Source organism: Protopterus annectens, chromosome 1.part1, assembly GCF_019279795.1.
Source record: "Protopterus annectens isolate FY-2018-M chromosome 1.part1, PAN1.0, whole genome shotgun sequence".
NCBI classification, from domain to species: Eukaryota; Metazoa; Chordata; order Ceratodontiformes; family Protopteridae; genus Protopterus; species Protopterus annectens.
Window position 1 is genome coordinate 67,409,088 of NC_056726.1, and position 25,371 is coordinate 67,434,458.

A 25,371-nucleotide genomic window follows, 5' to 3' on the forward strand; every position below is an offset into this window, starting at 1 on the left:
CAGCCTTATGTCAACAATGTAATGGATTTTACATAGGGAAAACAGAGAGAAAATTTAGACAGAGGGTGTATGAACACATATATGCTATTAATAAATTGGACCCTAATAATGCTTTAGCCAAGCACATCTTACAGCATCCAACTCATTCATTTAAGTTCATTATTTTGCAACAACGAACCTTGGATATTAGAGGGGGCCCTTGGCAACTAAAACTAGAGTTGGATGAATTAAAACGGCAAGTATTAACCAATGCACAGTCCCATCCGGGCATAAATGAAACACTGTCCATTAAGTGTATTTTAAAATTGTTGTCATTAAATAGGTAGAATAAATAATATTAGCCTATTTTTATTCATTATTTATATTCTAGCTAGTTTAAATTAAATATATGGATATATATATATGTAACATTTTCTTTCCTATATGTATATATATATATATATATATATACATATATATTTTATTAAGCATATATAGCTTAGGAATAGTAATGAGTGTTAATATAAGTATTGAGACATTCTTTTTTATATTATAAGGAATAATGCTTATTGTATCTGTCATTATTTATGAGTAATCTCAGGCTGTCTGCTATACACATGAATATTTTTAGAGTAGTGAGGTTTCTGTGTTTATTTTGATTTTTAAGGATTTTTATGTTTAATGTTTTATATGGTGAGCATTTCCCTTTTAATTAATAATCACTATCTAATTAGGTATTGTATTTAAATTCCTATTGTTACTGTTTTCACTGTTTGTCTGAAGAAGGCTTAGTAGTGACTGAGCCGAAAGCGCTTACATTAAAACAGTGCCTATTATATCGAGTCCGTTCTTATTGTTTCCAGGTCCATCTTGTTTGTTATTTTACTAGTTTTCATTTTTTGCCATTTGTTTCTGAGTGTATGTGGTTGACAGCTGTTTAATCAACTGCATTTGGTCAGCTAAGCTGATGGTTAACAGGTGTGTGAGATCATATAATTTCCAGGGTGGGAAAATATACCTATACCTCGTTTTTTGTGCAACTGTGGAGCCAGTAGAGATAATTAGCAAGAGGTGTAGGTGGGGGATATGTAGAGGAGCTTGCCCACTGTAAAAAACAATGTTTTATTATGCTTTATAAATATAAGGTTTTACATGCGCCTAGGCTGTTTCTCAGTGCATTTGTTCTGGCATGTCAATGTTAATGTTTTTATTTTATGAGGTTGATATTTTCACAGGCAACATTGAATCATTGGATGTTTTTGATTATAAGTAGTACACCCACATCTATTTATGTATCTATTTAGCTATACCTATCTATATCTACATCTATTTCTATAGCTATATCTATTTTATATATATATATATATATATATATATATATATATATATATATGGGTCTACTTTGAATGATCAAAATTACAAAAACTTTGAATATCAGGGAACTTCAAACATTCAAAAAAAAAACAAAAAACAAAAACAAATTAAAACACATTTATGTAGGAGGGCAAGCCCCCCTGCACCCTCACACCTCCTCCGCTATTAATATATACAGACTCCAAGATTGCACTACAGTGAGGAAAAGGGAATATTCCCATTCTGCACTGTATGGAGATCTCCATTTAAGTGTTCAGAGTTTTAAAACTTCGATCATATGTTTTCGGCCATATGAAATTCGAAGTTCTGAAACCTTGATTACTTGAATGGAACCTATATACATACACATATATATATATATATATATATATATATATATATATATATATATATGTATGGATTCACTTTATAATCCCGAAATTCTGAAATACCGAATTTCAGAATATCGAGATCTAAAGCCAAAATACCACAATACCGACTGCCCATAATCGCGAAATTCAAAATCCCAACGCTTACATACACACACTCACATACACACAACTGCCTCCCACACACAAACAAAACTAACCTACTTAAATATTCTAACTCCGAGACCGCACAATCACACACACAAAGTCAATTCACACCCACACATTTCACAGCCCCATGCACACACACATCACAACCAAAACACACACTAACATACACTACTGCACATAATCTACACACTCATACAAATTTACCTGCACTTACATCCATTCATACACCGCAACACCAGAAGCTCCGAACTTCGGTATTTTGAATTTCGCACTTCTGGTGTTTCGCGATTCCGGGCATTCGGTATTCTAATCTCGGTATTCTGAAATTCGGTATTTCAGAATATCGAGATTATGAAGTGAACCCATATATATATATATATATATATATATATATATATATATATATATATATATATATATATACTATCTGTGCTATCTATCCACATACACACACACACACACACACACACACACACACACACACACACACACACATATATATATATATATATATATATATATATATATATATATATATATTACACACACACACACACACACATACACACACACACACACACACACACACACACACACACACACACACACACACACACACATATATATTTTTGATTTAGCAAAATCACAAGTATCAAAAATTGATACCAGCAATGTGAAAATCAGGCTAATAAACTGATCATAAAAGGAAAGCAACAAAGTAGTAGTTTTACAGGATGGGTTTTCCTAATGGAAAGGGAAGGGTTATGGTTAGCATGCATTACTTAGGATGGACATGGGAGCTTTGCCTCCCTGTACCACCTTACTAATGTATGATAACTTTCACTCAGACCCTTGCCATAACCCCAGTGCTACACCTTACCTTACAAAACCCTTACCATAACACGTCTGGTACACAAGACACTCAGAAAGCAGAATATATGCTCAACACTAAATCTATCCCCTTTCCTAGCACTTATCTATCCTTAACCCACAAACACTTGACATGCACTCCCACCACCTAATGCAGAACCTTTCAGTACACACAAAAGCTTCACCATTAAAATGCCAAATCCACACTTATATTACAATGTGCACTCAGTCTTCCTTCTTTCAATACCTACAACATCAGTCTTCCTTCTTTTAATACCTACAACATCTGGTAATGAGTGAGCTTGATTTATTTTCTAAGTACTTTACTCTGTCAATGAACTAATCATTTGACAAAGTGAAATGTGCCTATATATTTACACATACACATCTAGCTATATCTATCTACCTATATAGATGAGTTTATATTTATATAAAATTCTCACCATGTGAAAATAAAGTATGTGCAGGAACTACAGACTTTTGGCCCATCAAATATGAATTTTTTGCAGCTTCTGAATGAATCTTTTTCCCCATACAGCATCCCATTCTAGGGTCAGATTATCATGTTTTTGAGAACTTCTCACTTTAGACAGTTGATAATATCCTGCCTTCTTGAAAAATCTCACTCTCCATATATGAGGACATACCTTTGTTTGAGGCAGAATGACAGCCTCCATTTGAACTTCAGTCTTCTGATATGACACAGTAAGTCTCACCCTTGAAACAGTAGAAAATCTGCCATAGTTAATAAAAGCTCCCCTTTTATATAAATAAATCACATAATTAGTCTCATAATAACACATTAATCAAATATGAAGACATTTCTCATCTAGCTATTCCTGACTGTTCTTAAAGAAACAAAATTATTATTACATAGTTACATCACACAATGGCATTATCATTATCAATGCTGTAAAGTCCTAATCTTTAGAAATATAGCATTTATTACAATATTTACTTCTCATACAGCATTCTGTTTCACAAAATGCTACATAGCATTTCCATCCCAACTCAAGATCCTGGGGTTTGAACTTAAATGCAAGTGTTTTGGGACATGGAAATGTCATAAGCATTGTATATGCAATATCAGGCCTATGAGGTATCCCACAATACAAAAGCTATATGAAAAGCTTCTATCTGTATACCCTGGAATTGACATTCATCTGCTTAGCTAATCATAACAATGGGATACAATCAAGTACCTGGAAACATGTCTATCCATTAAATAACATTAATAAGAAAAGAGTACCCACTTTATTGCTAGACACTCTTTTACTATCTAGCAGAATATTTGCTTTCTGCCTCAGTCAGATTTCTGCTTAAAAATAAAGTTTCTTACCCTAGCATCATGTGGTAATACTGCCTCCAAGTAGCTTTAGATGTGCCACTAGTATATACCGTGAAAGGTAGCTGAAAACTTAGTATGAGCAAAACAAGTTCAGACCATAACAGGGATTGCAATTTATTAAAGGCTTCATGAGCTGCTACTAGCCATCTAATCTTTATAGAGGCCTTCCCATTTGTCAGATCTACCATGGTATAAGCTATGATGGCAACATCTTTAATACATTTTTGATAATAGGTTGCTAGTCCTGAAAATATTCTAATCCACTTCCTTATCATTGGAATTGACCATGTCCTTATGGTCTCTATTTTCTTTTTCTGGTGCTGTATTATTCCCTTCCCTATCAAATACCCTAAAGATGTTTGTTTCATACAGCGTTCATCTTGTCAGCCTTCACAGTTAGACCTGTTTTCCTGATGGCTGTTATGACTACTTGTAGTCTAGGGAGATGGGATTCCTAGTCCATCAGTATGGTACCACATTGTGCAGGTGTGACACTGCAGATGAGTCACAGTGCTCTACTGCATTGTGCATTACTTGCAGAATAGTGGCTGGAGCTCCATGTACTCCAAAGGCAATAGAGTGAAATGGCAAAATTCCTCGCTACATTGAAGACTGTTTTCTTGTTATACTCTGTTCTCAAAGGGACTCAAAAATACCTTTTGGTTATTTCCAAGCAGGCTAAGTAGCTAGCATTGCTGTCTTTCTGAGTTTGTAAATATGAGGATGAAGGATAGGTGTCAAATTTTGGCACATTGATAAGATTTCAAAACACACCACAACGGCTAATCAGGCCATCCAGCTTAAACACTAGCACAGCTTGACTGTCCCATTCACTACATGATTCCTCTATCACTCCCAAGTCCAATGTACTCTGAACATCCTTTTTTTGCTGCTTCAGTTTGTAATTCATGGGTTCTATAAGTGCAGGTTCATAGGTTGGTGCTAAGCTATCTGCCCCTGTAAGCCATTTTAATCCTAGCCAGGTTTCCCAACCTAAAGGTCAGAGTCAAACCCTGTACCTTGTGTCTGTGAAGTAAATATCTTAACCATTATGCCAACCCCCTAAGGTTATGTCATACTTGGATGGGACTAGAATCCACAATCCTTGGCTTAGGAGGCAAGTGCATTGTCTATTTGCTTACACATTCACTCCTAAAGGCACTTCTCTACAGTGCTTTCTCAGATGTATTTTCTCATATAGATCTAAGTAGATTCTTGCACCTTTTGTTTTTGTTTTTTAGATAATGACTTATCCATCTGAACAGTAGGAATGGTTTCTTTTCTTGAATGCATTTTTCCACCATAGTGCTGCAACTCACTGTTATAAATTCACCCTATTACCATTCTTTCAGCACACTGATGATGTAGATTTATAAATGTAAACGTAAATGAATCTATGGCGTGAGTCTATTATTATGTAGACTGAAAGAGCTATGGTCATTCCCATTCACAACTAAGGAATCATTTTAAGATGGCTTTATAAAACCCTGTTGGTCTCTTAGATGTGACCTCCTTTATGATGCTCTCTAATAGGGGCTGTGTGTATGGGAATGACCATAGCTCTTTTAGTCTACATAATAATAGACTCACTATGCATTCCTCCGTAGATCCATTTATGAATTTTTCCATCACATTTGTGACCCCATTTAGTAATGAAACATATATTATTAAATGTGTAATACACAAGAATTGGGGCTTAATAGTAGCTGATACAAACTTAAGAGTTAGTTTACCAAGTAAACCTAGAACCATATTCAAGAAGGGCATGTTGGAGCAGAGGAGAATAGACAATCCTAGGACTAAAGGAATGTTCAAATGTGAAAACTGCCTCTACTGTAAACATGTGAGCACAGGACTCTCTTTTGAAATCAGGAATATGAGATTTCCATGCAAGGCTAGATACAATTGTAACACTCGTAGCATTATATACCTGACCCAGTGCAAAATGTGTCCTGTCTTTTACATAGGAAAATCCGACAGAAGACTAAGATACAGAATGTACAAACACCTTTATATTATTAGGAATGAAAGGATAGAGAAAGCATTAGCTAAACGCATTATCAATTCACCAGAACATGTTTTTGAATTCTGAGTTATTGATACAGTTGACACAAATATTCAAAGTGGTCCCACCTCTCTGAGATTGGAGAAATGTGAATTGTTGTGGCAGCTAAGATGTGATGCATTTATGTACCCAGAGATGAATGAAATGTGCTCCATAGCTTACATACTTAAACTGTGAAGCCTTATAAGATAAAGGCCTGCATTTTTCTTGGTATTTTTTTCAGAATTTTAGATTGTTTAAATTGTTCATTTTCTACATCCATCTATGTTACCATTTTTACAAGGTATCTATATTCAAATAGATGAATTTTAACATCCTTATGGTGTATAAGAATGTTTTTAACAGTCATTTGTATCCATTTTTATCTATTTCTTATATAATTTATTACTATTTATTCATTTTCCAGTCTTATAAGTGTTAGTTAACATTTTTACCAGGTGTTAGTGGCTACTTTTCCAATATACTTCTAATGTACACTACTGAGGTATTTTGAAATGTATTTTTCAAAGTATTTTCTAATGGTTTTCTTATATTATTCCAAGCTAGGTCTTTTATTTAATGTAATTAATGTTTAAATGACCATGTGATAGAGCTTATTAGATTTACATTCTGGGAGAGTGTATATAAGGTCTTGTATTCAGTATTGTCTTGTCTTGTCTGAAGAAGTACAGGTACTATCCTGTATGAAAGCGCTTACTTTATTTGTTAATAAATAATTTTTTGGAGTGTATCCAGGTCGTGTTCATATTTTTTTGTTATTTTCCAAGTTTGTTTTCATATTTTCATAGGTTCATAGGTGTGTGCTAGGCCAATGGCCATGGAGCCTTTAAAATCCTAGTCTAAAAAAGTTGCTCAGACACCGTGCTACCTGGTGTTAGTTCACAGTGCCCCTATCCAGTAGGGCAACTTGAGTGATCCCTGGGGTGAACTTTCTGTTACCCATCCACTCGTCAAGATTTTTCTTGAAAAGGGCCAGTGAGGTGCCCTGCTTGACATAAATGAGAAGCTTATTCCAGAGTATGAGCAGTCTTTGGGCAATGAACTTGTCCCTCCAGCATGTTCTGTTAATTGTGGTAATGAGGTTGTGATCTCTGGAGCGTGTGGCACAGGAGGATTGGGATTTCTTTAGGTGTAGCATTTCAAGTAGGGCTGGGTCGGACATGGCTTTGTAAGTCAAGCAGAGATCACCTCTAAGTAGATGATAAGAGACTGAGAACGTCTGAAGTTTCTTGAGTCTGTCTGTGTAGGACATGTGTTTAAGGCCTAGGTTCTTTTTTGTGAGGTACTTTTGTGGCCTCTCCAGCTGTTGTAGGTGTCTGGTCAGGTACATGCCAAACGGGGTGTTATATTTGATGATTGGTCTAATGAGGGATGAGTAGAGAGGGATGATGACCTCTTTCTTCCTGGATGCGATACCTTTGGTTATAAGATGTGCCACATAGAAGGACTTTATGACCACAATGACAATGTGGTGGTTGAAGGTGAGGTGCCCAGATCTCTTATGGCCCCTTCAGTGTTCAGTGGGCTCCCATCAACATGGTAATTCAGGGGGAACTGAGTTTTTTCCAAAGGGGATGATAATGCATTTTTTGGCGTTAAGCTTCAGGCCATGGTTCTGACACCAGTCATTGGTCTCAGAGAGGCCCTTTTGTAGGATGTGTGCCTCACTTGGGGAGTTGATAATGACTCCTAGCTTGCAGTCATCAGTGAACTTGGTCAGCCAGAGTCCTTCTGTGTTGGCCTGGACTTCTGAGAAGTAGATGCTAAACAGGATAAGGGCCAGGACCAGGAGCTTTCTTCCTAGGCCTCCAATATATATTTTTTTCCAGTTAGACTTTCCAGAAAAACAAATGCAAATAAATAAATAAATGATTACGACTGTGCTTTTGTATTGTTGCCAACTTACTGGTGTTAAAGTTATAAGTATGAATTTTAGAAGTGATATCTGCTCCAGACAAGGGATAACACTCATTAGTAAGGTGATACATAGGGGCTTTGAACCAGGGGTGTAGCTAGGATTTTCAAATTTGTACTCACAGCTCTCAAACTGCTACCCCCCTCCCCAGCCAAGCTACGGCCATTCTCGTAATTCACGGTTCGCTCTTTTAGTGTAGATGAAGAGGCATTCGCTGTAATGCCTCTTCAGTAATATAATATAAATTCACTCAAACTCGGTTCCTTAATTGAAAATTAACCTGAAAGGTCAGTTCTATGAAAAATGCAGCATGGTAGTTGGGGTAGAGAATTTATGCTTTTGTTTTCTATAACTAAGGTACAGGTTTTGAGCTTGAGTAAATTACTAACCACCTGCTACCCCTAACTAGGATGTTTCATTCACACACACACCCCTACCTACCTCTTAGTGCAAGAAATATGGACAAAGCCTAAAATAAATAGGGACAGATATTAAATAATGCTCTCATGAACTTAGAAAGTTGCTAGAATAACAGGATTTGTGCTAGTATGAGAAAGTTGCTAGAATAACAGGATTTGTGCTAGTATGAATTTTTCTAAAAGACATGAAGTCCGAAACTCAAATGTCTGTCATTATTTAGCAACTTCAGCCTTCAATAATTTTCTAGAAAATCACAAAATGTATGAGGAACAGACAAAAAATATGGGGCAAAAATCTGGACATTCTGCAAAATTTGGACAGTTGAGAGGTATGCTACCTACCTACCACACACACACACACACACACACACACACACACACACACACACACACACACACACACACACACACCTCTCAACCTCTTAGAGCAACAAACTCATAAATAAAACTGAGGCAAAGGCCCAAAAATAAGGACATTTTTTTTTTAAATATTGCCCTTATAAACTTAGAAAGATAATAGAATAGTAGTAGGTCTTGTATTAGTACGAATTTTCTGAAAGGTATGAAATCTGAAACTCAAATATCTGCCATTATTTTCTAACTTCAGTCTTTAACAATTTGCCACTGATTTGCCAGAAAAACACAATTTTATGAAAAACGGACCAAAAATGTGATGCAAAAATATAAAATTGCCAGACAGTACAGCTGGGAACCTGTCAAAGAAGGGACACCATTTTAATATGAGCACAGTTAACTTAGAGCAGCTGACAAAATTAGAGAATCTACATGCATTTCTGAAATAAAAGTAATGTATAACTCTGATCATTACAGTTATTTATAAAAGTAAAGTAAACCCTCCACATTTTCTTTCAAAATTGCTATTTTGCGGAGAGATTATTAGGGGAGAGCAACATTTTGAGCCAAAATTGGGAATAGTTGAGAGGTTTGGATATTCCTAATTCTATAAAGCAATTTATTTGCATATACCTCTCAACCTCTTAATGCAGGAAATCTGGACAAGGCCAAATATATTGGAGGAACATACAAACAGTACTAAAAATTGACCTTGTATAAACTTAAGACAGTTGCTAGAATATCAGGTCTTGCTTTAGCATGCATTTTTCTGAAGATTATGACGTCTGAAACTTGACGTCGGTCATTATTTAATGACTTCATTCCTAAATGATTTGCCAGAAAAAGTTTTATTTTGCATTTTACAGCACGAACACCAATAAATATCTGCTAAACAAAGCAATGCAGTCTCACAATGAAACTAGACTTAGCATTAAAACTTCTCTGCCCTTGAAACTCACATTCATTGAAACAGCATTGAAACCCACATTCAAAGAAAATACATTTTGCCAGTGGCAGATAAAGATTAACTTTGGGCTGTTTTCAAATCATAGGCCCCTTGCACATGAAACATACACATGCTCTTTGATACACCTTCCATCATAAAAGTCTACTCAAACTTCTACAGTCCACCAGTATCAGTAAATATGCACAATCTCTGAACTAGTAAAAGCCATCTACACAATTCCACATTAGAGAAATCTGTAACTAATGAAGAGGCTGCTGCTAGCAAACAACTATATATTTCATGGTTTCATCTACAAGTAATGTGCCTGTTGCCCTTGAGGAATAAATTGCCTATGTTGCATTAAAAACAATGATACGCTAGTAATATTGCAATAGGGAATGGATGGCAAACTGATAACAGGTTCATAGTTACTACTAGATATCTTTGCCAAAACAGACTACAGCATCCACCCCCTTTTACAACACAGTACAGTATCAGCAATGCATTTACCTACTGTGGGAGAAGAACCCACAGCCTTCTGCATCAAAAGCAAGTACACTACTTGCTGTGCTTTTAACAGTACAAGCCGACTCTGAATAAGCAGCACTAAACTTAAGTTCCTCTGCAGCTCTCAGCTCCTTGTAAAATGTTGACACTCAGCTGTATCTCTGAACTTTGCAGCACAAGAAATCTGGAAAAAGCCAACATTTATTGTGTGTGTGTGTGTGTGTGTGTGGGGGGGGGGCAAAAGCCCAAAAAACAGGGACACATTTTAAACATTGCTTGTATAATTTTGAAAAGTTGCTAGAATAAAATGCTGTGTTATTACCATGCATGTCTTGAACCCAGAACCATATGCACTATAGTCAGCGCAACATACCACTATGCTAAATCAGCAGTTTGAAAAATAGCAAGACAAACTTAACGGCTATCATTTAGATAGCTCTCAACCTCTTAGCACAAAAAACCTGGACAAACAAAGCCAATAATGAGGGAATACAAATTCAGTTCTCACTTCACACCTTAGCATAAAAAACCTGGACAAACATCAAAAACAATAATGGGAGAAATACTTCAGTTCTCACCATAGCTCACAACCATTAAAAAAGCAAATCTGAACACAGTTCAGAAATGGTGATGGTTAGGGACTTTAGGCTGTTCTTACCCTGAAGCAAAGGTACAGGGTTTGAGCCTAAACACCTATAGCCAATAGGTGTATTACACACACGTATTGACTTGTATGCACTATACTTATATATATCCCCTTACTCTAACTGTAATCATATAACCCAGCCACTGGGGATGCACAAGCCAGTGCATTTCTTTGTGCCGGTCCCAAGCCCGGATAAATGGGGAAAGTTGCCCAGCCACTGGGGATGCACAAGCCAGTGCATTTCTTTGTGCCGGTCCCAAGCCCAGATAAATGGGGAGGGTTGCTTCAGGAAGGGCATCCGGAGTAAAACTTCACCAAAACATTTCATGCAGTTGCCAAGAAAAATTTTTTATACCGGATCGGTCGAGGCCCAGCTTAACAACGACCGCCATCAGTACTGTTAGCCTACAGGGTGCTGGTGGAAATTGGGCTACTGTTGACCGAAGGAGGAGAAGAGGCGGCAGACATGGCCGAAGGCAGGAGGAGAGGAGAAAGGCTAGGACTGTGGTAGTGAGGGTCAGAACTTTGAATGTTGGCAGTATGGCTGGTATAGGGAGAGAGCTAGCTGATATGATAGACAGAAGGAAGGTTGGTATATTGTGTGTGCAAGAGACCAGATGGAAGGGGAGTAAGGCTAGGTGTATTGGAGATGGGTTCAAATTGTTTTATCATGGTGTGGATGGGAGGAGAAATGGCGTAGGAGTTATTCTGAAGGATCAGTATGCTGAGAGTGTTTTGGAGGTGAAAATAGTGTCGGATAGAGTGATGTTTATGAAGCTGGAAATTGATTGTGTAATGATGAATGTTGTTAGTGCATATGCTCCACAAGTTGGGTGTGCAATGGATGAGAAAGAAAAATTTTATAGTGAATTGGATGAAGTGGTGATGACTGTACCCAAGAGTGAGAGAGTGGTGATTGGAGCAGATTTCAATGGGCATGTTGGTGAAGGGAACAGAGGGGATGAGGAAGTGATGGGTAGGTATGGTGTTAAACAAAGGAATGCAGAAGGTCAGATGGTAGTGGATTTTGCGAAAAGAATGGACATGGCTGTGGTGAATATGTGTTTTAACAAGAGGGAGGAGCATAGGTGACATACAAGAGTGGAGGAAGATGCACACAGGTGGATTATATCTTATGTAGGAGGGCCAGTTTGAAGGAGATTGGAGACTGTAAAGTGGTGACCAGAGAAAGTGTTGTTAGGCAGCATAGGATAGTGATTTGTAGGATGACGTTGGTTATCAAGAAGAAGAGGAGGAGTGTGAGGGCAGCACCAAGGATCAAGTGGTGGAAATTGAAAAAGTGTAATTGTGAGGTGGAGTTCAGGGATGAGTTAAGGCAGGCACTGGGTGGCAGTGAAGAGTTACCAAATAGCTGGGTAACTACAGCAGAGCTAGTAAGGGAGACGGCTAGAAAGGTGCTTGGTATCACATCTGGACAGAGGAAGGACGACAAGGTGACATGGTGGTGGAATGAGGAAGTACAGGAGAGTATACAGAGAAAGAGGTTGGCAAAGAAGAAGTGGGATTGTCAGAGAGATGAAGAAAGTAGACAGGAGTATAAGGAGATGAGGTGCATGGCAAAGAGAGAGGTGGCAAAGGCTAAGGATAAGGCATATGAAGAGTTGTATAAAAGGTTGGACACTAAGGAGGGAGAAAAGGACCTTTACTGATTGGCTAGACAGAGGGACTGAGCTAGGAAAGATGTGCAGCAGGTAAAGGTGATAAAGGATAATGAGGGAAACATACTCACAAGCAAGGAGAGTGTGTTGAGGAGATGGAAAGAGTACTTTGAGGGGTTGATGAATGAAGAGAATGAGAGGGAGAGAAGGTTGGATGATGTAGGGATAGTGAATCATTAAGTACAATGGATTAGCAAGGAGGAAGTAAGGATAGCTATGAAGAGAATGAAGAATGGAAAGGCTGTTGGCCCAGATGACATACCTGTGGAAGCATGGAGGTGTTTAGGTGAAATGGCAGTGGAGTTTTTAACCAGATTGTTTAATGAAATCTTAGAAAGTGAGAGGATGCCTGTGGAATGGAGAAAAAGTGTTTTGGTACCGATTTTTAAGAATAAGGGTGATGTGCAGAGCTGCAGTAACTACAGAGGGATTAAACTGATCAGTCACAGCATGAAGTTATGGGAAAGAGTAGTGGAAGCAAGGTTAAGAAGGGACATGATGATTAGTGATCAGCAGTATGGTTTCATGCCAGGAAAGAGCACTACAGATGCGATCTTTGCTCTGAGAGTGTTGATGGAGAAGTACAGAGAATGTCGGAAGGAGTTGCATTGTGTTTTTGTAGACTTAGAGAAAGCATATGACAGGGTGCCTAGAGAGGAGTTGTGGTATTGTATGAGGAGGTTAGGAGTGTCAGAAAAGTATGTAAGAGTGGTACAGGATATGTATGAGGGTAGTGTGACAGCAGTGAGGTCTGCAGTGGGAGTGACAGATGCGTTTAAGGTGGAGGTGGGGTTACATCAAGGATCAGCTCTGAGCCCTTTCTTATTTGCAATGGTGATGGACAGGTTGACAGATGAGATCAGACAGGAGTCCCCATGGACTATGATGTTTGCAGATGACATTGTGATCTGTAGTGAGAGGAGGGAACAGGTGGAGGAGACCCTGGAGAGATGGAGATATGCTCTAGAGAGAAGAGGAATGAAGGTCAGCAGGACTAAGACAGAATATATGTGTGTGAATGAGAGGGAGGATAGAGGAATGGTGAGGATGCAAAGAGTAGAGGTGGTGAAGGTGGATGAGTTTAAATACTTGGGGTCAATAGTTCAGAGTAACGGTGAGTGTGGAAGAGAGGTGGAGAAGAGAGTACAGGCATGATGGAGTGGGTGGAGAAGAGTGTCAGGAGTGATTTGTGACAGACGAGTACCTGTAAGAGTGAAAGGGAAGGTCTACAAGAGGGTAGTGAGACCAGCTATGTTATATGGGTTGGAGACAGTGGCATTGACAAAAAGGCAGGAGTTTGAGCTGGATGTGGCAGAATTAAAGATGTTAAGGTTTGCACTGGGTGTGATGAGGGTGGACAGGATTAGGAATAAGTATATTAGAGGGTCAGCCCAGGTTGGAAGGTTTGGAGACAAAGCCAGAGAGACACGATTATGTTGGTTTGGACATGTGCTGAGGAGGGATGCTGAGTATAGTGGGAAAAAGATGCTAAGGATGAAGCTACCAGGTAACAGGAAAAGAGGAAGGCCTAAGATAAGGTTTATGGATGTGGTGAGAGAGTACATGCAGGTGGTTGGTGTGACAGAGCAAGATGCAGAGGACAGGAAGAAATGGAAACAGGTGACCTGCTGTAGCGACCCCTAATGGGAACAGCCAAAAGAAGACGATGATGACTCTAACTGTAATCATATATATTTGCACAAACACACCCATCCCCTAATACCAAAATCTTCAGAATGTCTGAAAGTATCTGCATTAGTTTTCCAAACACATACTTCCCTTATCACATGTATTCAATGTCCAATTCATCTAAAATCTTCACATTTTGATGAGAAGAACACTCAACCAGATTTCACAGTCATTCACTCCATCGATGAGCAACCCCACAGACAGATGGTCTTATTCTGATGCTCTTAAAAGGAACTTTCCCAAATCTCCAAAAGATTCAGAGATGCCTAATGACAACACTGTTCTTGAGCAATCACTAAAACGCACACCATAAGAAACATGAACCATTTCCCATAACTCTACACCCAATGGTCCCCCAAGAGCTAAGCCCATAAGGCAAACATGTCCTTTACCTAATACTCTTGTTATTGAGGACTAACTGTGTGATAGACAGATGCCCCACTCACCAGGTTAGACAAGGAGAAGATAACGGTCAGTGGCTTATCTAGAGACAGGCTCCACAATATCACATGTGCACTCAAGTCCCTACACCCCAGGACCAGTACAATTCCATCATAGTCCATGAGGGTGTAAATTTCCTGGGACATACCTCACTGGACTATATGAAAAGAGACGTAATGGTTCTCAGGGAATATGTTTCACAGACAGGTATGAACCTTGCATTGAACAGCATTCTGCCTTCACAAATAATGATGACACAGTACAAACATAAAATGACTGAATTTAATAATTGGCTTAGTTTCTGGTGTAACTCCATGGAAATCCAATATCTGTAAGCATGGGAGGACATGGTCTACAGACCACATTGCTTTGCCAAGAATGGGCTGCACCTGTCCCCTCTGGCTATCGGATATTGGCTAAAATGTCATCCACTCACTTAGAGCCTTTTTTTCTCAATGCCAATAAAACAAAGCCACCAATATAGTGAAAAAGTGTTCAAGCAACATTAAGGTCTTACTACTCAGTGCTAACAGCCTAAACAAAAACTCCACACCCTTCAAGCCTTCCTCACTCTGCAGAATGTAGACATCTGTGTCATGAATGAGACATAGTTTAAAACTATACAAAGTACTTTGACAAAGCAAGGCTACATTGCTTTCCACAGATTTAGACCGAAAACAGCACAGACTGTGGCCAAAAGTGGATATGTTTCCATCTACAGTAGCAACAAACATACTGTCAGGTTGGTTAAACTGATGATACCATGTATCCCATCCACCTGCATTTCATCATAGATAAGGTCCCTCACCGTAGCATGGCTAACTACAGGTCACCATCTATGCATCTAGAGTCTCACATCTCTTACCTAAACCTACTGGAGGTGCTCTCCATTCAACCAAACACCCTATTCATGGGTGACTTTAACTTCTCCTTTATAGAATGGGAAATTTACACTGCCTGGAACTCACAGGCACAATTCTTTCTGGACATTATTAACACAAACTGCCTAGAACAGTACATGCTCCAACCAGTCAGCCACAACCAGAAGATCAAACATACTGGGTCTGGTACTCACCAAAATGGGAAAGCGCTGACCTCTTCCCAGTCACACCCTCACTAGTCCGGTTTGATTACAAAGCTGTCTCTTTTGAAGTAAAACTCAATCTGGAAAACCCAGCAAAGCCAGTAACAGTTATGAACTAAACTACATCCCACTAAGTGACAGTTTGTCAGCATTCAAGGCTACAGTAACCCTGAGATGACATCTACCCATGGAGAATTATTCAGAGTCCCTATACATACATGTGAATGGCTACATTAGAGTTTGCTGTACCAAACATATGTAAATCCAAAACACACACTAAAAACAACCCCTCTGGTGGGATCTTCACTTAAACAGTGTATGTAATAAAAGAAAAACCCAGGACCAAAATCAGGAAGAGCAACTCTCTTAAAGACAAGTGCTGTGTTAAACAACTAAATAAGAAAGTAAGTGGCCTAATTAAGTCCAACAAAGCCAAATATGAGGTTAGTATAGCCTGATAGGCTTAGGAAAATCACAAGGCCTTCTACAACTATGTCTGGAATCCTAAAGGTAGCACACAGTAGATTGCTGAACTGGTGGTGAATGGCACCAGCATTACCAATGAGGATGGCATAGCAAATCTACTGGCTAATACATTCAACTCAAACTTCATCCATCTCCCAACTGGTCCAGGTGATGTCCACTCCAACATACATCCACCAACTATCAGTAAGGACCAGGTGCTGGCAGCACTCACTAAAGCCAAGGACACCACCTCTGTGGGTCCTGGTGGTATCCCCAGATGTGTTTATACAGTCTAAAATATGACATATCAAGACCACTTGAGGCACCTTCAACTACAGCCTCATAACAGGCTGTGTTCCAAGAGACTGGAGGACCATAACAGTCATCCCCCCTCACAAGGGTGGACCATCAACCAACCCAGGGAACTACAGACCCATTAGTGTAATGAGCCTAATATCCAAAGCCACGGAATGAAATATCATGGAAATGATAAACAAGGACATTGGCATCCTACAGACACTAGACTCATCCCAGTTTGCCTTTTTTAGGGGAAGGACATGCCTACTTAACCTTGTAGACTTCTTTATGAGGGTCACCAAGGCAATGAACAAGGGTAAAACAGTACATATCACATATCTTGACCTGGCAAGGAATTTGATACAATACCCCACTCAGGCATTGTTGACAAGTTCTTTGTACTAGGCATAAATCCCTATATAACTTGCTGGACTGCAGGCTGGCTCATAGACAGGACCCGAGACATCAGTACTGGTGAGACCAACTCCACCAAGAGAATGGACACCAGTGGAGTACCCCAGGGTTCTGTACTGGGCCCAGTCCTGTTTGTCACCTACTTCTCTGAAGTCAAGGCTAATGTTCGAGAATAGCTATAGTTGTAGACTAGCTATAGTTCTCTCAATCTCTCAAGATATATATATATATATATATATATATATATATATATAATATGCATCTCTCTCTCTAAATATCTATATCTATATGGTTTACGTTTAAAACCTCGAATCACACTTGTGCGAGTAGTCATATCCTCATAATCATAAAACTAAACTGAAAAGCGACAATAAAGAAAATAAAAAAAAGCAACCGTCAGACAAGCGATCACTGTTTTTAACATGAATGTTGACAACAAAAGTATATGCCGTGTAATGCAGGGGGCAAGCCCCTGCACCCACCCCCTCTTTATTATTCTAACTCCGAGATCACACTACAGCAGGGAATGGAACCATTTCCAACTCCCCACTATAGTGCGCTTGCCCTAAATGTCGGTGTGCAATGAGTGACTCTCACTGTGCATTCGCTCATTGCACATTCAACCTTCATCCGCTCAAAGTTTTCAGAACTTGAAAACTGTCTTTCAAACATTTGATGGTCACATGTAAAGGTAATCCATATATATATATATATATATATATATATATATATATATATATATATATATATATATATATATATATATATATATATATATATATATATATATATATGTATATATATATATATATATATATATATATATATATATGTATATATATATATATATATATATATATATATATATATATGTATAAATAGTAAGAAGGTCATGGAGACAAAACAGTTTGCATATATCCCATTGGTCTCCACTGCAGAAGTTTGATGGTATTAGACTGTGAAGACTTTAGTGTTTAGTTCCTGTATTTTTTATTTTTTTGGGGAATTAATTGGTTTACCTGTGTGACCCTTGTACCATTTGATTTTGATGTTGTTTGGCATATTTTGCAGGCAACCTAATGATTGAACATCAGATTTGTTTTTAAACTCTGTGTTTTCAAACTACAGCCAAACAATCCACTTATGCTCAACTGAAGAGCTCAGAAAAAGAGCAAAGCAAGGCATGTTTATAGCTAGTGGGGGGGGGGGGGGGTTGGGTTTATGGGTTTGAATGTATCAGTAATGAATTATAAAAGTAAAAAATCATGGTCACTCAAATATCATATAATGGAATCAATGGTATACCCTTAAAGATGGTTTTGCATATGCCTCACTAACCTCCACTACAATATTTCACGGGGACTTTCTTGTATTTATGAGGTACATACATATACGGATATATAGATATAGATATGGATGCAGCTATAGATAGATACATACATGCACTCTCTCACAAACACACACACACACACACACACACACACACACACACACACACACACACACACACACTCACACACACACACACACACACACACACACACACACACACACACACACAGAAAACATAGTCTGTGGAAAATGTGTGTTATAAAGGGGTTTAGACCTAGTGCTATACATTTGTTGACAATGCTTGAGTGGGGCATTGTATGAAATGCATTAGTCAGATCTAGGTAGGTAGTATGCTCCATTTCCTCTCATTCATTGCCTTAGTGACCTTTTCAAAGAAGACCATCAGATTCAGTAAGCATGACCTTCCTTTGAAAAAGGTCAGCTGGGATGGACTCACTGTCTGGTGGTTTCTTATGCCCTTGTTGATAATTTCCTTGATGATTCTTTGCATGGCTTTGCAAATAAGATTACTCAGACTAATGAGTCTGTAGTTTCCAAGATATCAATATGTTCTGTCAGCAGAAGAATTTCACCAGCCAGCTAAAAACACTTAGGTTTATTAATAGGTTTGCAGGATATGTTGGAGGTCTTCCCATATGAAGGGAGATGACCACTGCAGTCCTCCATTCATATGGCACAAAGCCTGTTTTAAGACTCTAGTTAAATAGTGACTCCAAGGTTCCTGATAAGTTATATTTTAGACTATTCAAGATGCATCCTGGGATATTATTGGGGTCCACTGAAGCTGTGTTCTAGGCTTTAGAGAGCACAGTCAGTACATGCTCCTTAGTTATAGTTGGGGAGGTTATGTTTGAGGGTATTCTTGGGAAATGGTTGGGGAATGAGAGGTGAGTAAAGTTGGAACTGAATTTGTCCGTTCACATTATCACCAGGCTCTGTGAATGTGGTACCATTAGCCACCAATTCAGCACACTGCTGTGTGCTATCATTGATGTTTTTGACATAGTTAAATAAGACATTATGGTTATCTTTCACCTGGAAGCTATCTTATCCTCAAAGTTGTCTTTACTTGATCTAATTAGTCCTCTCAGTTGCTTTGATAAGAGAGTTTTTATCTTTATGGGGATTACCCTTCCTGAGTTTTGCCATAATTTTTCTCCTTTTGTTGTGTATTCTGTTTAATATGGGATACCACCAGGGCAGTTCATCTCTGGGATTAGTCTTGAGCGTACTTCTAATAGGTACAGCAGTCTCTATGCAGACACTGGCATGATTGTACAGAGTGAGCAATTCATTATAGGGTTTTCAGGGTTTCGAGGGGGCGTCACTTAATAAAAGGTAATTTGCCTTGAAATAGTTCCTAACTGTTAGTGGTTTTAATGGAATTGCAGAGTTGATTTTGATTTCAAAGGAGACAGCTTTTTGGTCTGACCTTACAGGGAGCACAAGACATGGGAGGTGCAACATTCTCCCATATTTGTGAGCACAAGATCCAGTATGTTGGAGTCACTACTGGGTGTATTCACTATTTGGTCAAGGGTGTTTGTATTCACAAAGTCCAGGAATATGTGTGTCTGTAGATTTGAGGCTGTGTAGGAGTCCCAGTCTATAGAGAGGTAATTCAAGTATCCCATGATTGGGGTATTAGGTTTGATGATAAGTCTCTTTACTAGGTCCAAGTATGCATTGCGAGGTTCTTGGGTATGGATGGTAACCTGTAGCTGGCTAGGATATGGTGCAAGATTTTTTCTATGGTGATTTGCACATGCAGGGTCTCTAGCACATCAACCAGTTTGACTACCCCACAGATATGCTTATTACTGATATATATTGAGACACCTCCATCTTTAGCCCTTGTCATGCAGCTACTGGTGTAAATGTGTGGAAGGCACTGAAACCTTGCACTGCCGAGGTACCGTCTGCTGCTTTAAGCCATATCTTGAGGAAGTGTAGTTGTTAATTTAGGTTCCTATCATTCACCAGTAACAGGTTGGGATTCAGTTAAGATGATTTTGATATATTTGTAGGTTTGATGATTTTGATACATTTGTAGGTTTGCCAGTTTGACATTGCCTAAAAAAGGCACTATGGGAGTGGATAAAATTTTAGCCAGTATTCAAAAGTCTAGAAGGGAAAGATGCAGATGATCCTTGGCAAAGCAATGTGGTTTGTTAACCATATACTTCCAAGCTGAGAAATATTGTATTTCCATAGAATGACTGCAGAAAGACAGACAGTTGTTGAAATCATTCATTTATTTCTCATATTGTGGCATCATCCTTGTTGATGGTAATATGATGTTCAATGATAGGCTTGTACCAGCCTGAGACACATAGTCAGTAATAAGGGTGCTTTACTGGGGCAGATTACACAGTACTAAATTCTGCTAATATTCATGTTTACACAATACTGAATTCTTGTAGGTATTGCCACTCAATACCCCACTAGCCTCTCTAAGTTTGTCAGCATGCAATGTATTTTCTCTATATTGCTTCTTTACTGGGCACAGTTTTATGGACCATTGTATAAAGAAAATTTGCTTTCTATGTATTTGCTACTGTATAAGGAACTACTAACACATGCAAACATATAAAACATATAAAGAGAATTCTTCAAAACAAACAAATTTGGTGTTATTTATTTGAAAACATTTAGTTATACAATATCTATTCATGAAAAATTGTGAAATACGTAAATTTGGGAAGTGTGTTATCATAGAATGGCGGGTTATAAAATCAAGCTTTTCTTTAAAAACAGAACTCTTTATTCGTAACTTATTCAGTAAACGTTTCATTTAGAAACACGACTCATGCATACATATTAAGGAAATATGTTAAAACTTCATATTTATCATTCAGTTCAGGCGGAATCAGCCCCCCTGCATCTAATATCCACCCTAGTTTTAAACTCTAATGTAGACTCCAAGTTGCATAACAAAAATGTGAATTGTGTGTGTGTGTCTTTTTAGATTGATGTTTTTCCACTAGGTCCATATCATCTCCTATCCTGACTTGATAAGCATGCTCCCCTTTCCTTTTCCTAAACTGTCTATTAGTTTAGATGTAGAACACATAATATTCTTATTACATTCTTTTATTTTTTATAACAAAAACTTTCACCAACCATACTACTAAAAGTGACGCTCTGTTTAAACAAATCAGAAGGAATAAACTCTCTCACTTTCCATTTATCTATCGGCGTGAAAGCCGCTGGGCATGCCGCCATAGCTACCATTACGCATTGATCCAAAAACAAAAGCGTTGTTCTCAAGTATAACCCTCCAGGACAAAGCCAAAACAACTAGCTGAGTATCCAACTGAAGTTTTTGTTGCAGTTTTTAACATATTTTATATGAAGTTTTCTAACATATTTCATATGTATGCATTGGTCTTGTTTCTAAGTGAAAAGTTTACTGAATAAGTTACACCCATTTGTTAACAAGATGATTTATTGTTTAATTAATTGGGATGTTTAATTGGTTTGGGTATATAAAAAGACTGTGAATTGTTGCTTTTGTACAGTCTGAAGAAGCCGTGTTTGGTGAAAGCGCTTACTGCAACTGCAGTGAATAAAGGACATTCTGTTTTTAAAGAAAAGCTTGATTTTATGGTTTACTTTGACTTGTACTTGTAAGCCATTTGCGTTCCTGCTTATGACTGACTGGTTTACATTTTTCGATTTTATCGAAGGAACGCTGCTCTTGTGGTGGAATTTTCTTGTGATTTGGATTATTATTTGGTTTCTTTGTTTCCACACAGTGAGTATGGCTTGCTTAGGAGGAGATGACATCGAACTTGCGTATACGCCTAACGTAACTGAAACGACCAACCGGATGTTGGGCAGATTTCGTGAATGTGTATCCGGAAAGGAGAATGCTTTGCTGTTCTTTGAACCCGGTGAGGAGCGTGGATCAGAAATTGATAACGCTGAGGATCTTATTTTGCTGGCAGAGGAATTAGACAAGTTGGAGGTGGATTTCATGAAGTTGAAGAGGTTACAACTCCAAAGACACCATTTCGAAGCGTGCTTGAAAAAACGGATAATACCGAGGGGACTTAGAGTGTTGAAGATGCCCACCTCAGGTAACCATTTTCCTGAATTATTATTGCAGTGGCAGAGATTAAACATGGACTTGAGCTTCAGTTATATGAAGCTCCTAATAGATTACCACCGACCGGAAGAGGAGTTGTTAAGAGAGAAAGTGACTGAATTATATACAGCCATTAGGTCGAAGTATTGTTCTTCGAAGGCAGTGATTGGTTTAGATTGACTTATGGACAATATTTGCCTTTTTGAAAAGTGACTACTCAATCAAAAAAAGACTAAAATTGAAAGAGATGTTACTGATTTTAAAAACAGCCAGGTCTTCACTTGGCCGAGGACTTCTTTGTCTGATAAGCATGTTGTGAATAAAGGAAATGGAGTAATGAATGTTAGCAGTAATAAAAGCAATGCTGTGGTTGATGATAGCCATGAAGCCTTGGGCAATGTAATAAGTAATGGTGAGGTTTCACTAGTAGTTGGAGAACCTGTAACTAGCATTGTTGAAGAAACAAATAACATGAACTTGTACCCTACAGTTTTACAAGTGAATGGGAAAGAGAATGATCATGGAGATACTATAAGTACTGATGTAACAGGTACACCTGGTTTAGCTCTCACTAAGACAGGGCAAGTACCGGTAGTCAGGAGAAAAGTGACTCCCATTGATGGGTGCAATGAAGGGAATGTGAGTAATGTTTTACGTGATATCCCTTTCCCAATATAGTCCCCCCGGTTCAGAGGAAGAACACGATCAATGAGCAGGGGGAGACAAAAACGGAAGTTTACAGAAGTAGAGCAGGTAGGACCCACCTTGAAAAAGATGTGGGGGAAGAAAGGGAATCCCTAATAATTAATTTGTCACATAGGAAGCTTAGTAAATACGAAGAACAGATACTCAATAAGGGGCTTACATTTATACCTAGTAGAATGAGTGAATCCACAGACTCGATTATAGATCTTAAGATGTTTGTGAGGAACATACAATTAAAACTTGATTATGGTGTTAGTGATGGGAATGCAACAATGAATGCCTTTAAACCAGTGAGTACCTATGTACCGATCCTACACCCTGTATTGGATACTTTTTCCAGAGTAGTGGAAAATGATTTATACCGATATTATGGTGATGGGCGAAATAGGAGAAATACCTATAAGAATAATTTGACTTTTTTACAAAGACAGGCTCTCCATAACTTGAAAAATGATAATACAATCATCATAACATCCACAGATAAGGGTGGACCCATCGTGGTCATGGACTCTGAACAATATTTTAGTAGTATGGATGCTATGTTAAGGAGTGATAACTCCTATTCGAAAATAAGCATCAATGAAGTGATGGTTAAGGTATTCAGGGTGTATGACATGATAGATGATCTGTATAAAAGTGAAATAATACAGAAAGACTTGTACAAATTCCTTAAGATAGACCATCCCTTGATACCGATATTGAAAGGCCTTCCAAAGGTTCATAAAAGTTTGGACAACCCCCCAATGCGACCAATAGTCTCAGGTCAGGGGTGGTTAACTGAACCTTTTTCATTGTTTGTTGAGCATCATTTAAGAATGGTAGTGGAAGCAAATACTAATATTTTGAAGGACAGTAAACAATTCTTGCTTGATTTTTATGAATACATATCTGGTTTAGATGACAGTGATGAGTATCTTTTGGTAACACTAGATGTGAAAAGTTTATTTACAGTCATTCCCAATGCTTTGGGAATAGACAGTGTACAGAATCATTTGAAGAAGTATACTACCATGGATACTCAGCTAGTTGAGCTTTTGGCTTTGTTCCTGGAGGTTATACTTGAGAACAACGCTTTTGTTTTTGGAGATGAAATGTACATCCAGAATGATGGCGTAGCTATGGGCACTTCGTGTGCCAATAGCTACGCCAACATTGTGATGGAAGAATGGGAAAGTGAGAGTTTATTCCCTTCTGATTTGTTTAAACAGAATGTCACTTTTTATAAGAGGTTTGTTGATGACCTCTTTTTGGTGTGGAGGGGTGATGAGGCCAAATTACAAGAGTTTGAAATGCATATGAACAGGTCAACTGATTTTTTACGTTTCACTATGAGTTATTCTAGGGACTATATTTCATTTTTAGATGTTAAGATTATAAGGTTAACCAATGGTATGGTCAACACTTCAGTACATAGAAAAGCGTGTTTTAGGAATACGTTGTTACACAGGTGCAGCATGCACCCCAAACACATTTTTGACAATGTTATAAAAGGCCAGATTATGAGGGCCTCGAGACTCAATCCAACAGAGGCTGGCTTTAATAATGAAGTGATAGGACTGAAATCCAGATTATTAGACAGATCATATAAGGAAGGAGACATAGATCAAGCCATTTTGAAGGTGTATGATATGAGAGAAACAAAAGCAAAACCTTATTTCTCTAGTAGAAATGATACTTATACACATACACCACCTGATAAGAAAAAACAGAGGGGTCCACTTGTCAGTTTGCCATTGTTTTATACAAGTGATGTACTTAATATTAAGGAAATTATAGAGAAACATTGGCACATATTAGGAGTGGAAAATGAGATTAGTAGTATGGTTGGTGAGAGACCCAAGTTTTGTTATAAAAATAAAAAGAATTTAATAAGAATATTATGTCATAGACTTGGGAATGAAGTTTTGACTCATTCTATTAATACAGTACCTTGCCATAACTGCAATCAATGCAGTTATATTAATGTTGACATGATGTTCAAACAACCAGTAACTGGTAAGGTCTTTAATTTCCTAACTGGAAGTACCTGTAGAACAGAAAATGTTATATATCTTGCACAGTGTTGCTCCTGCACTGCGTTCTACATCAGTAAAACTAATAGACAGTTTAGGGAAAGAATAAGGGAGCATGCTTATCAAATCAGGATAGGAGATGAACGTAATGCCCTAGCGAAACATCATAAGCTAAAGGGACACACACACAATTTCACCTTT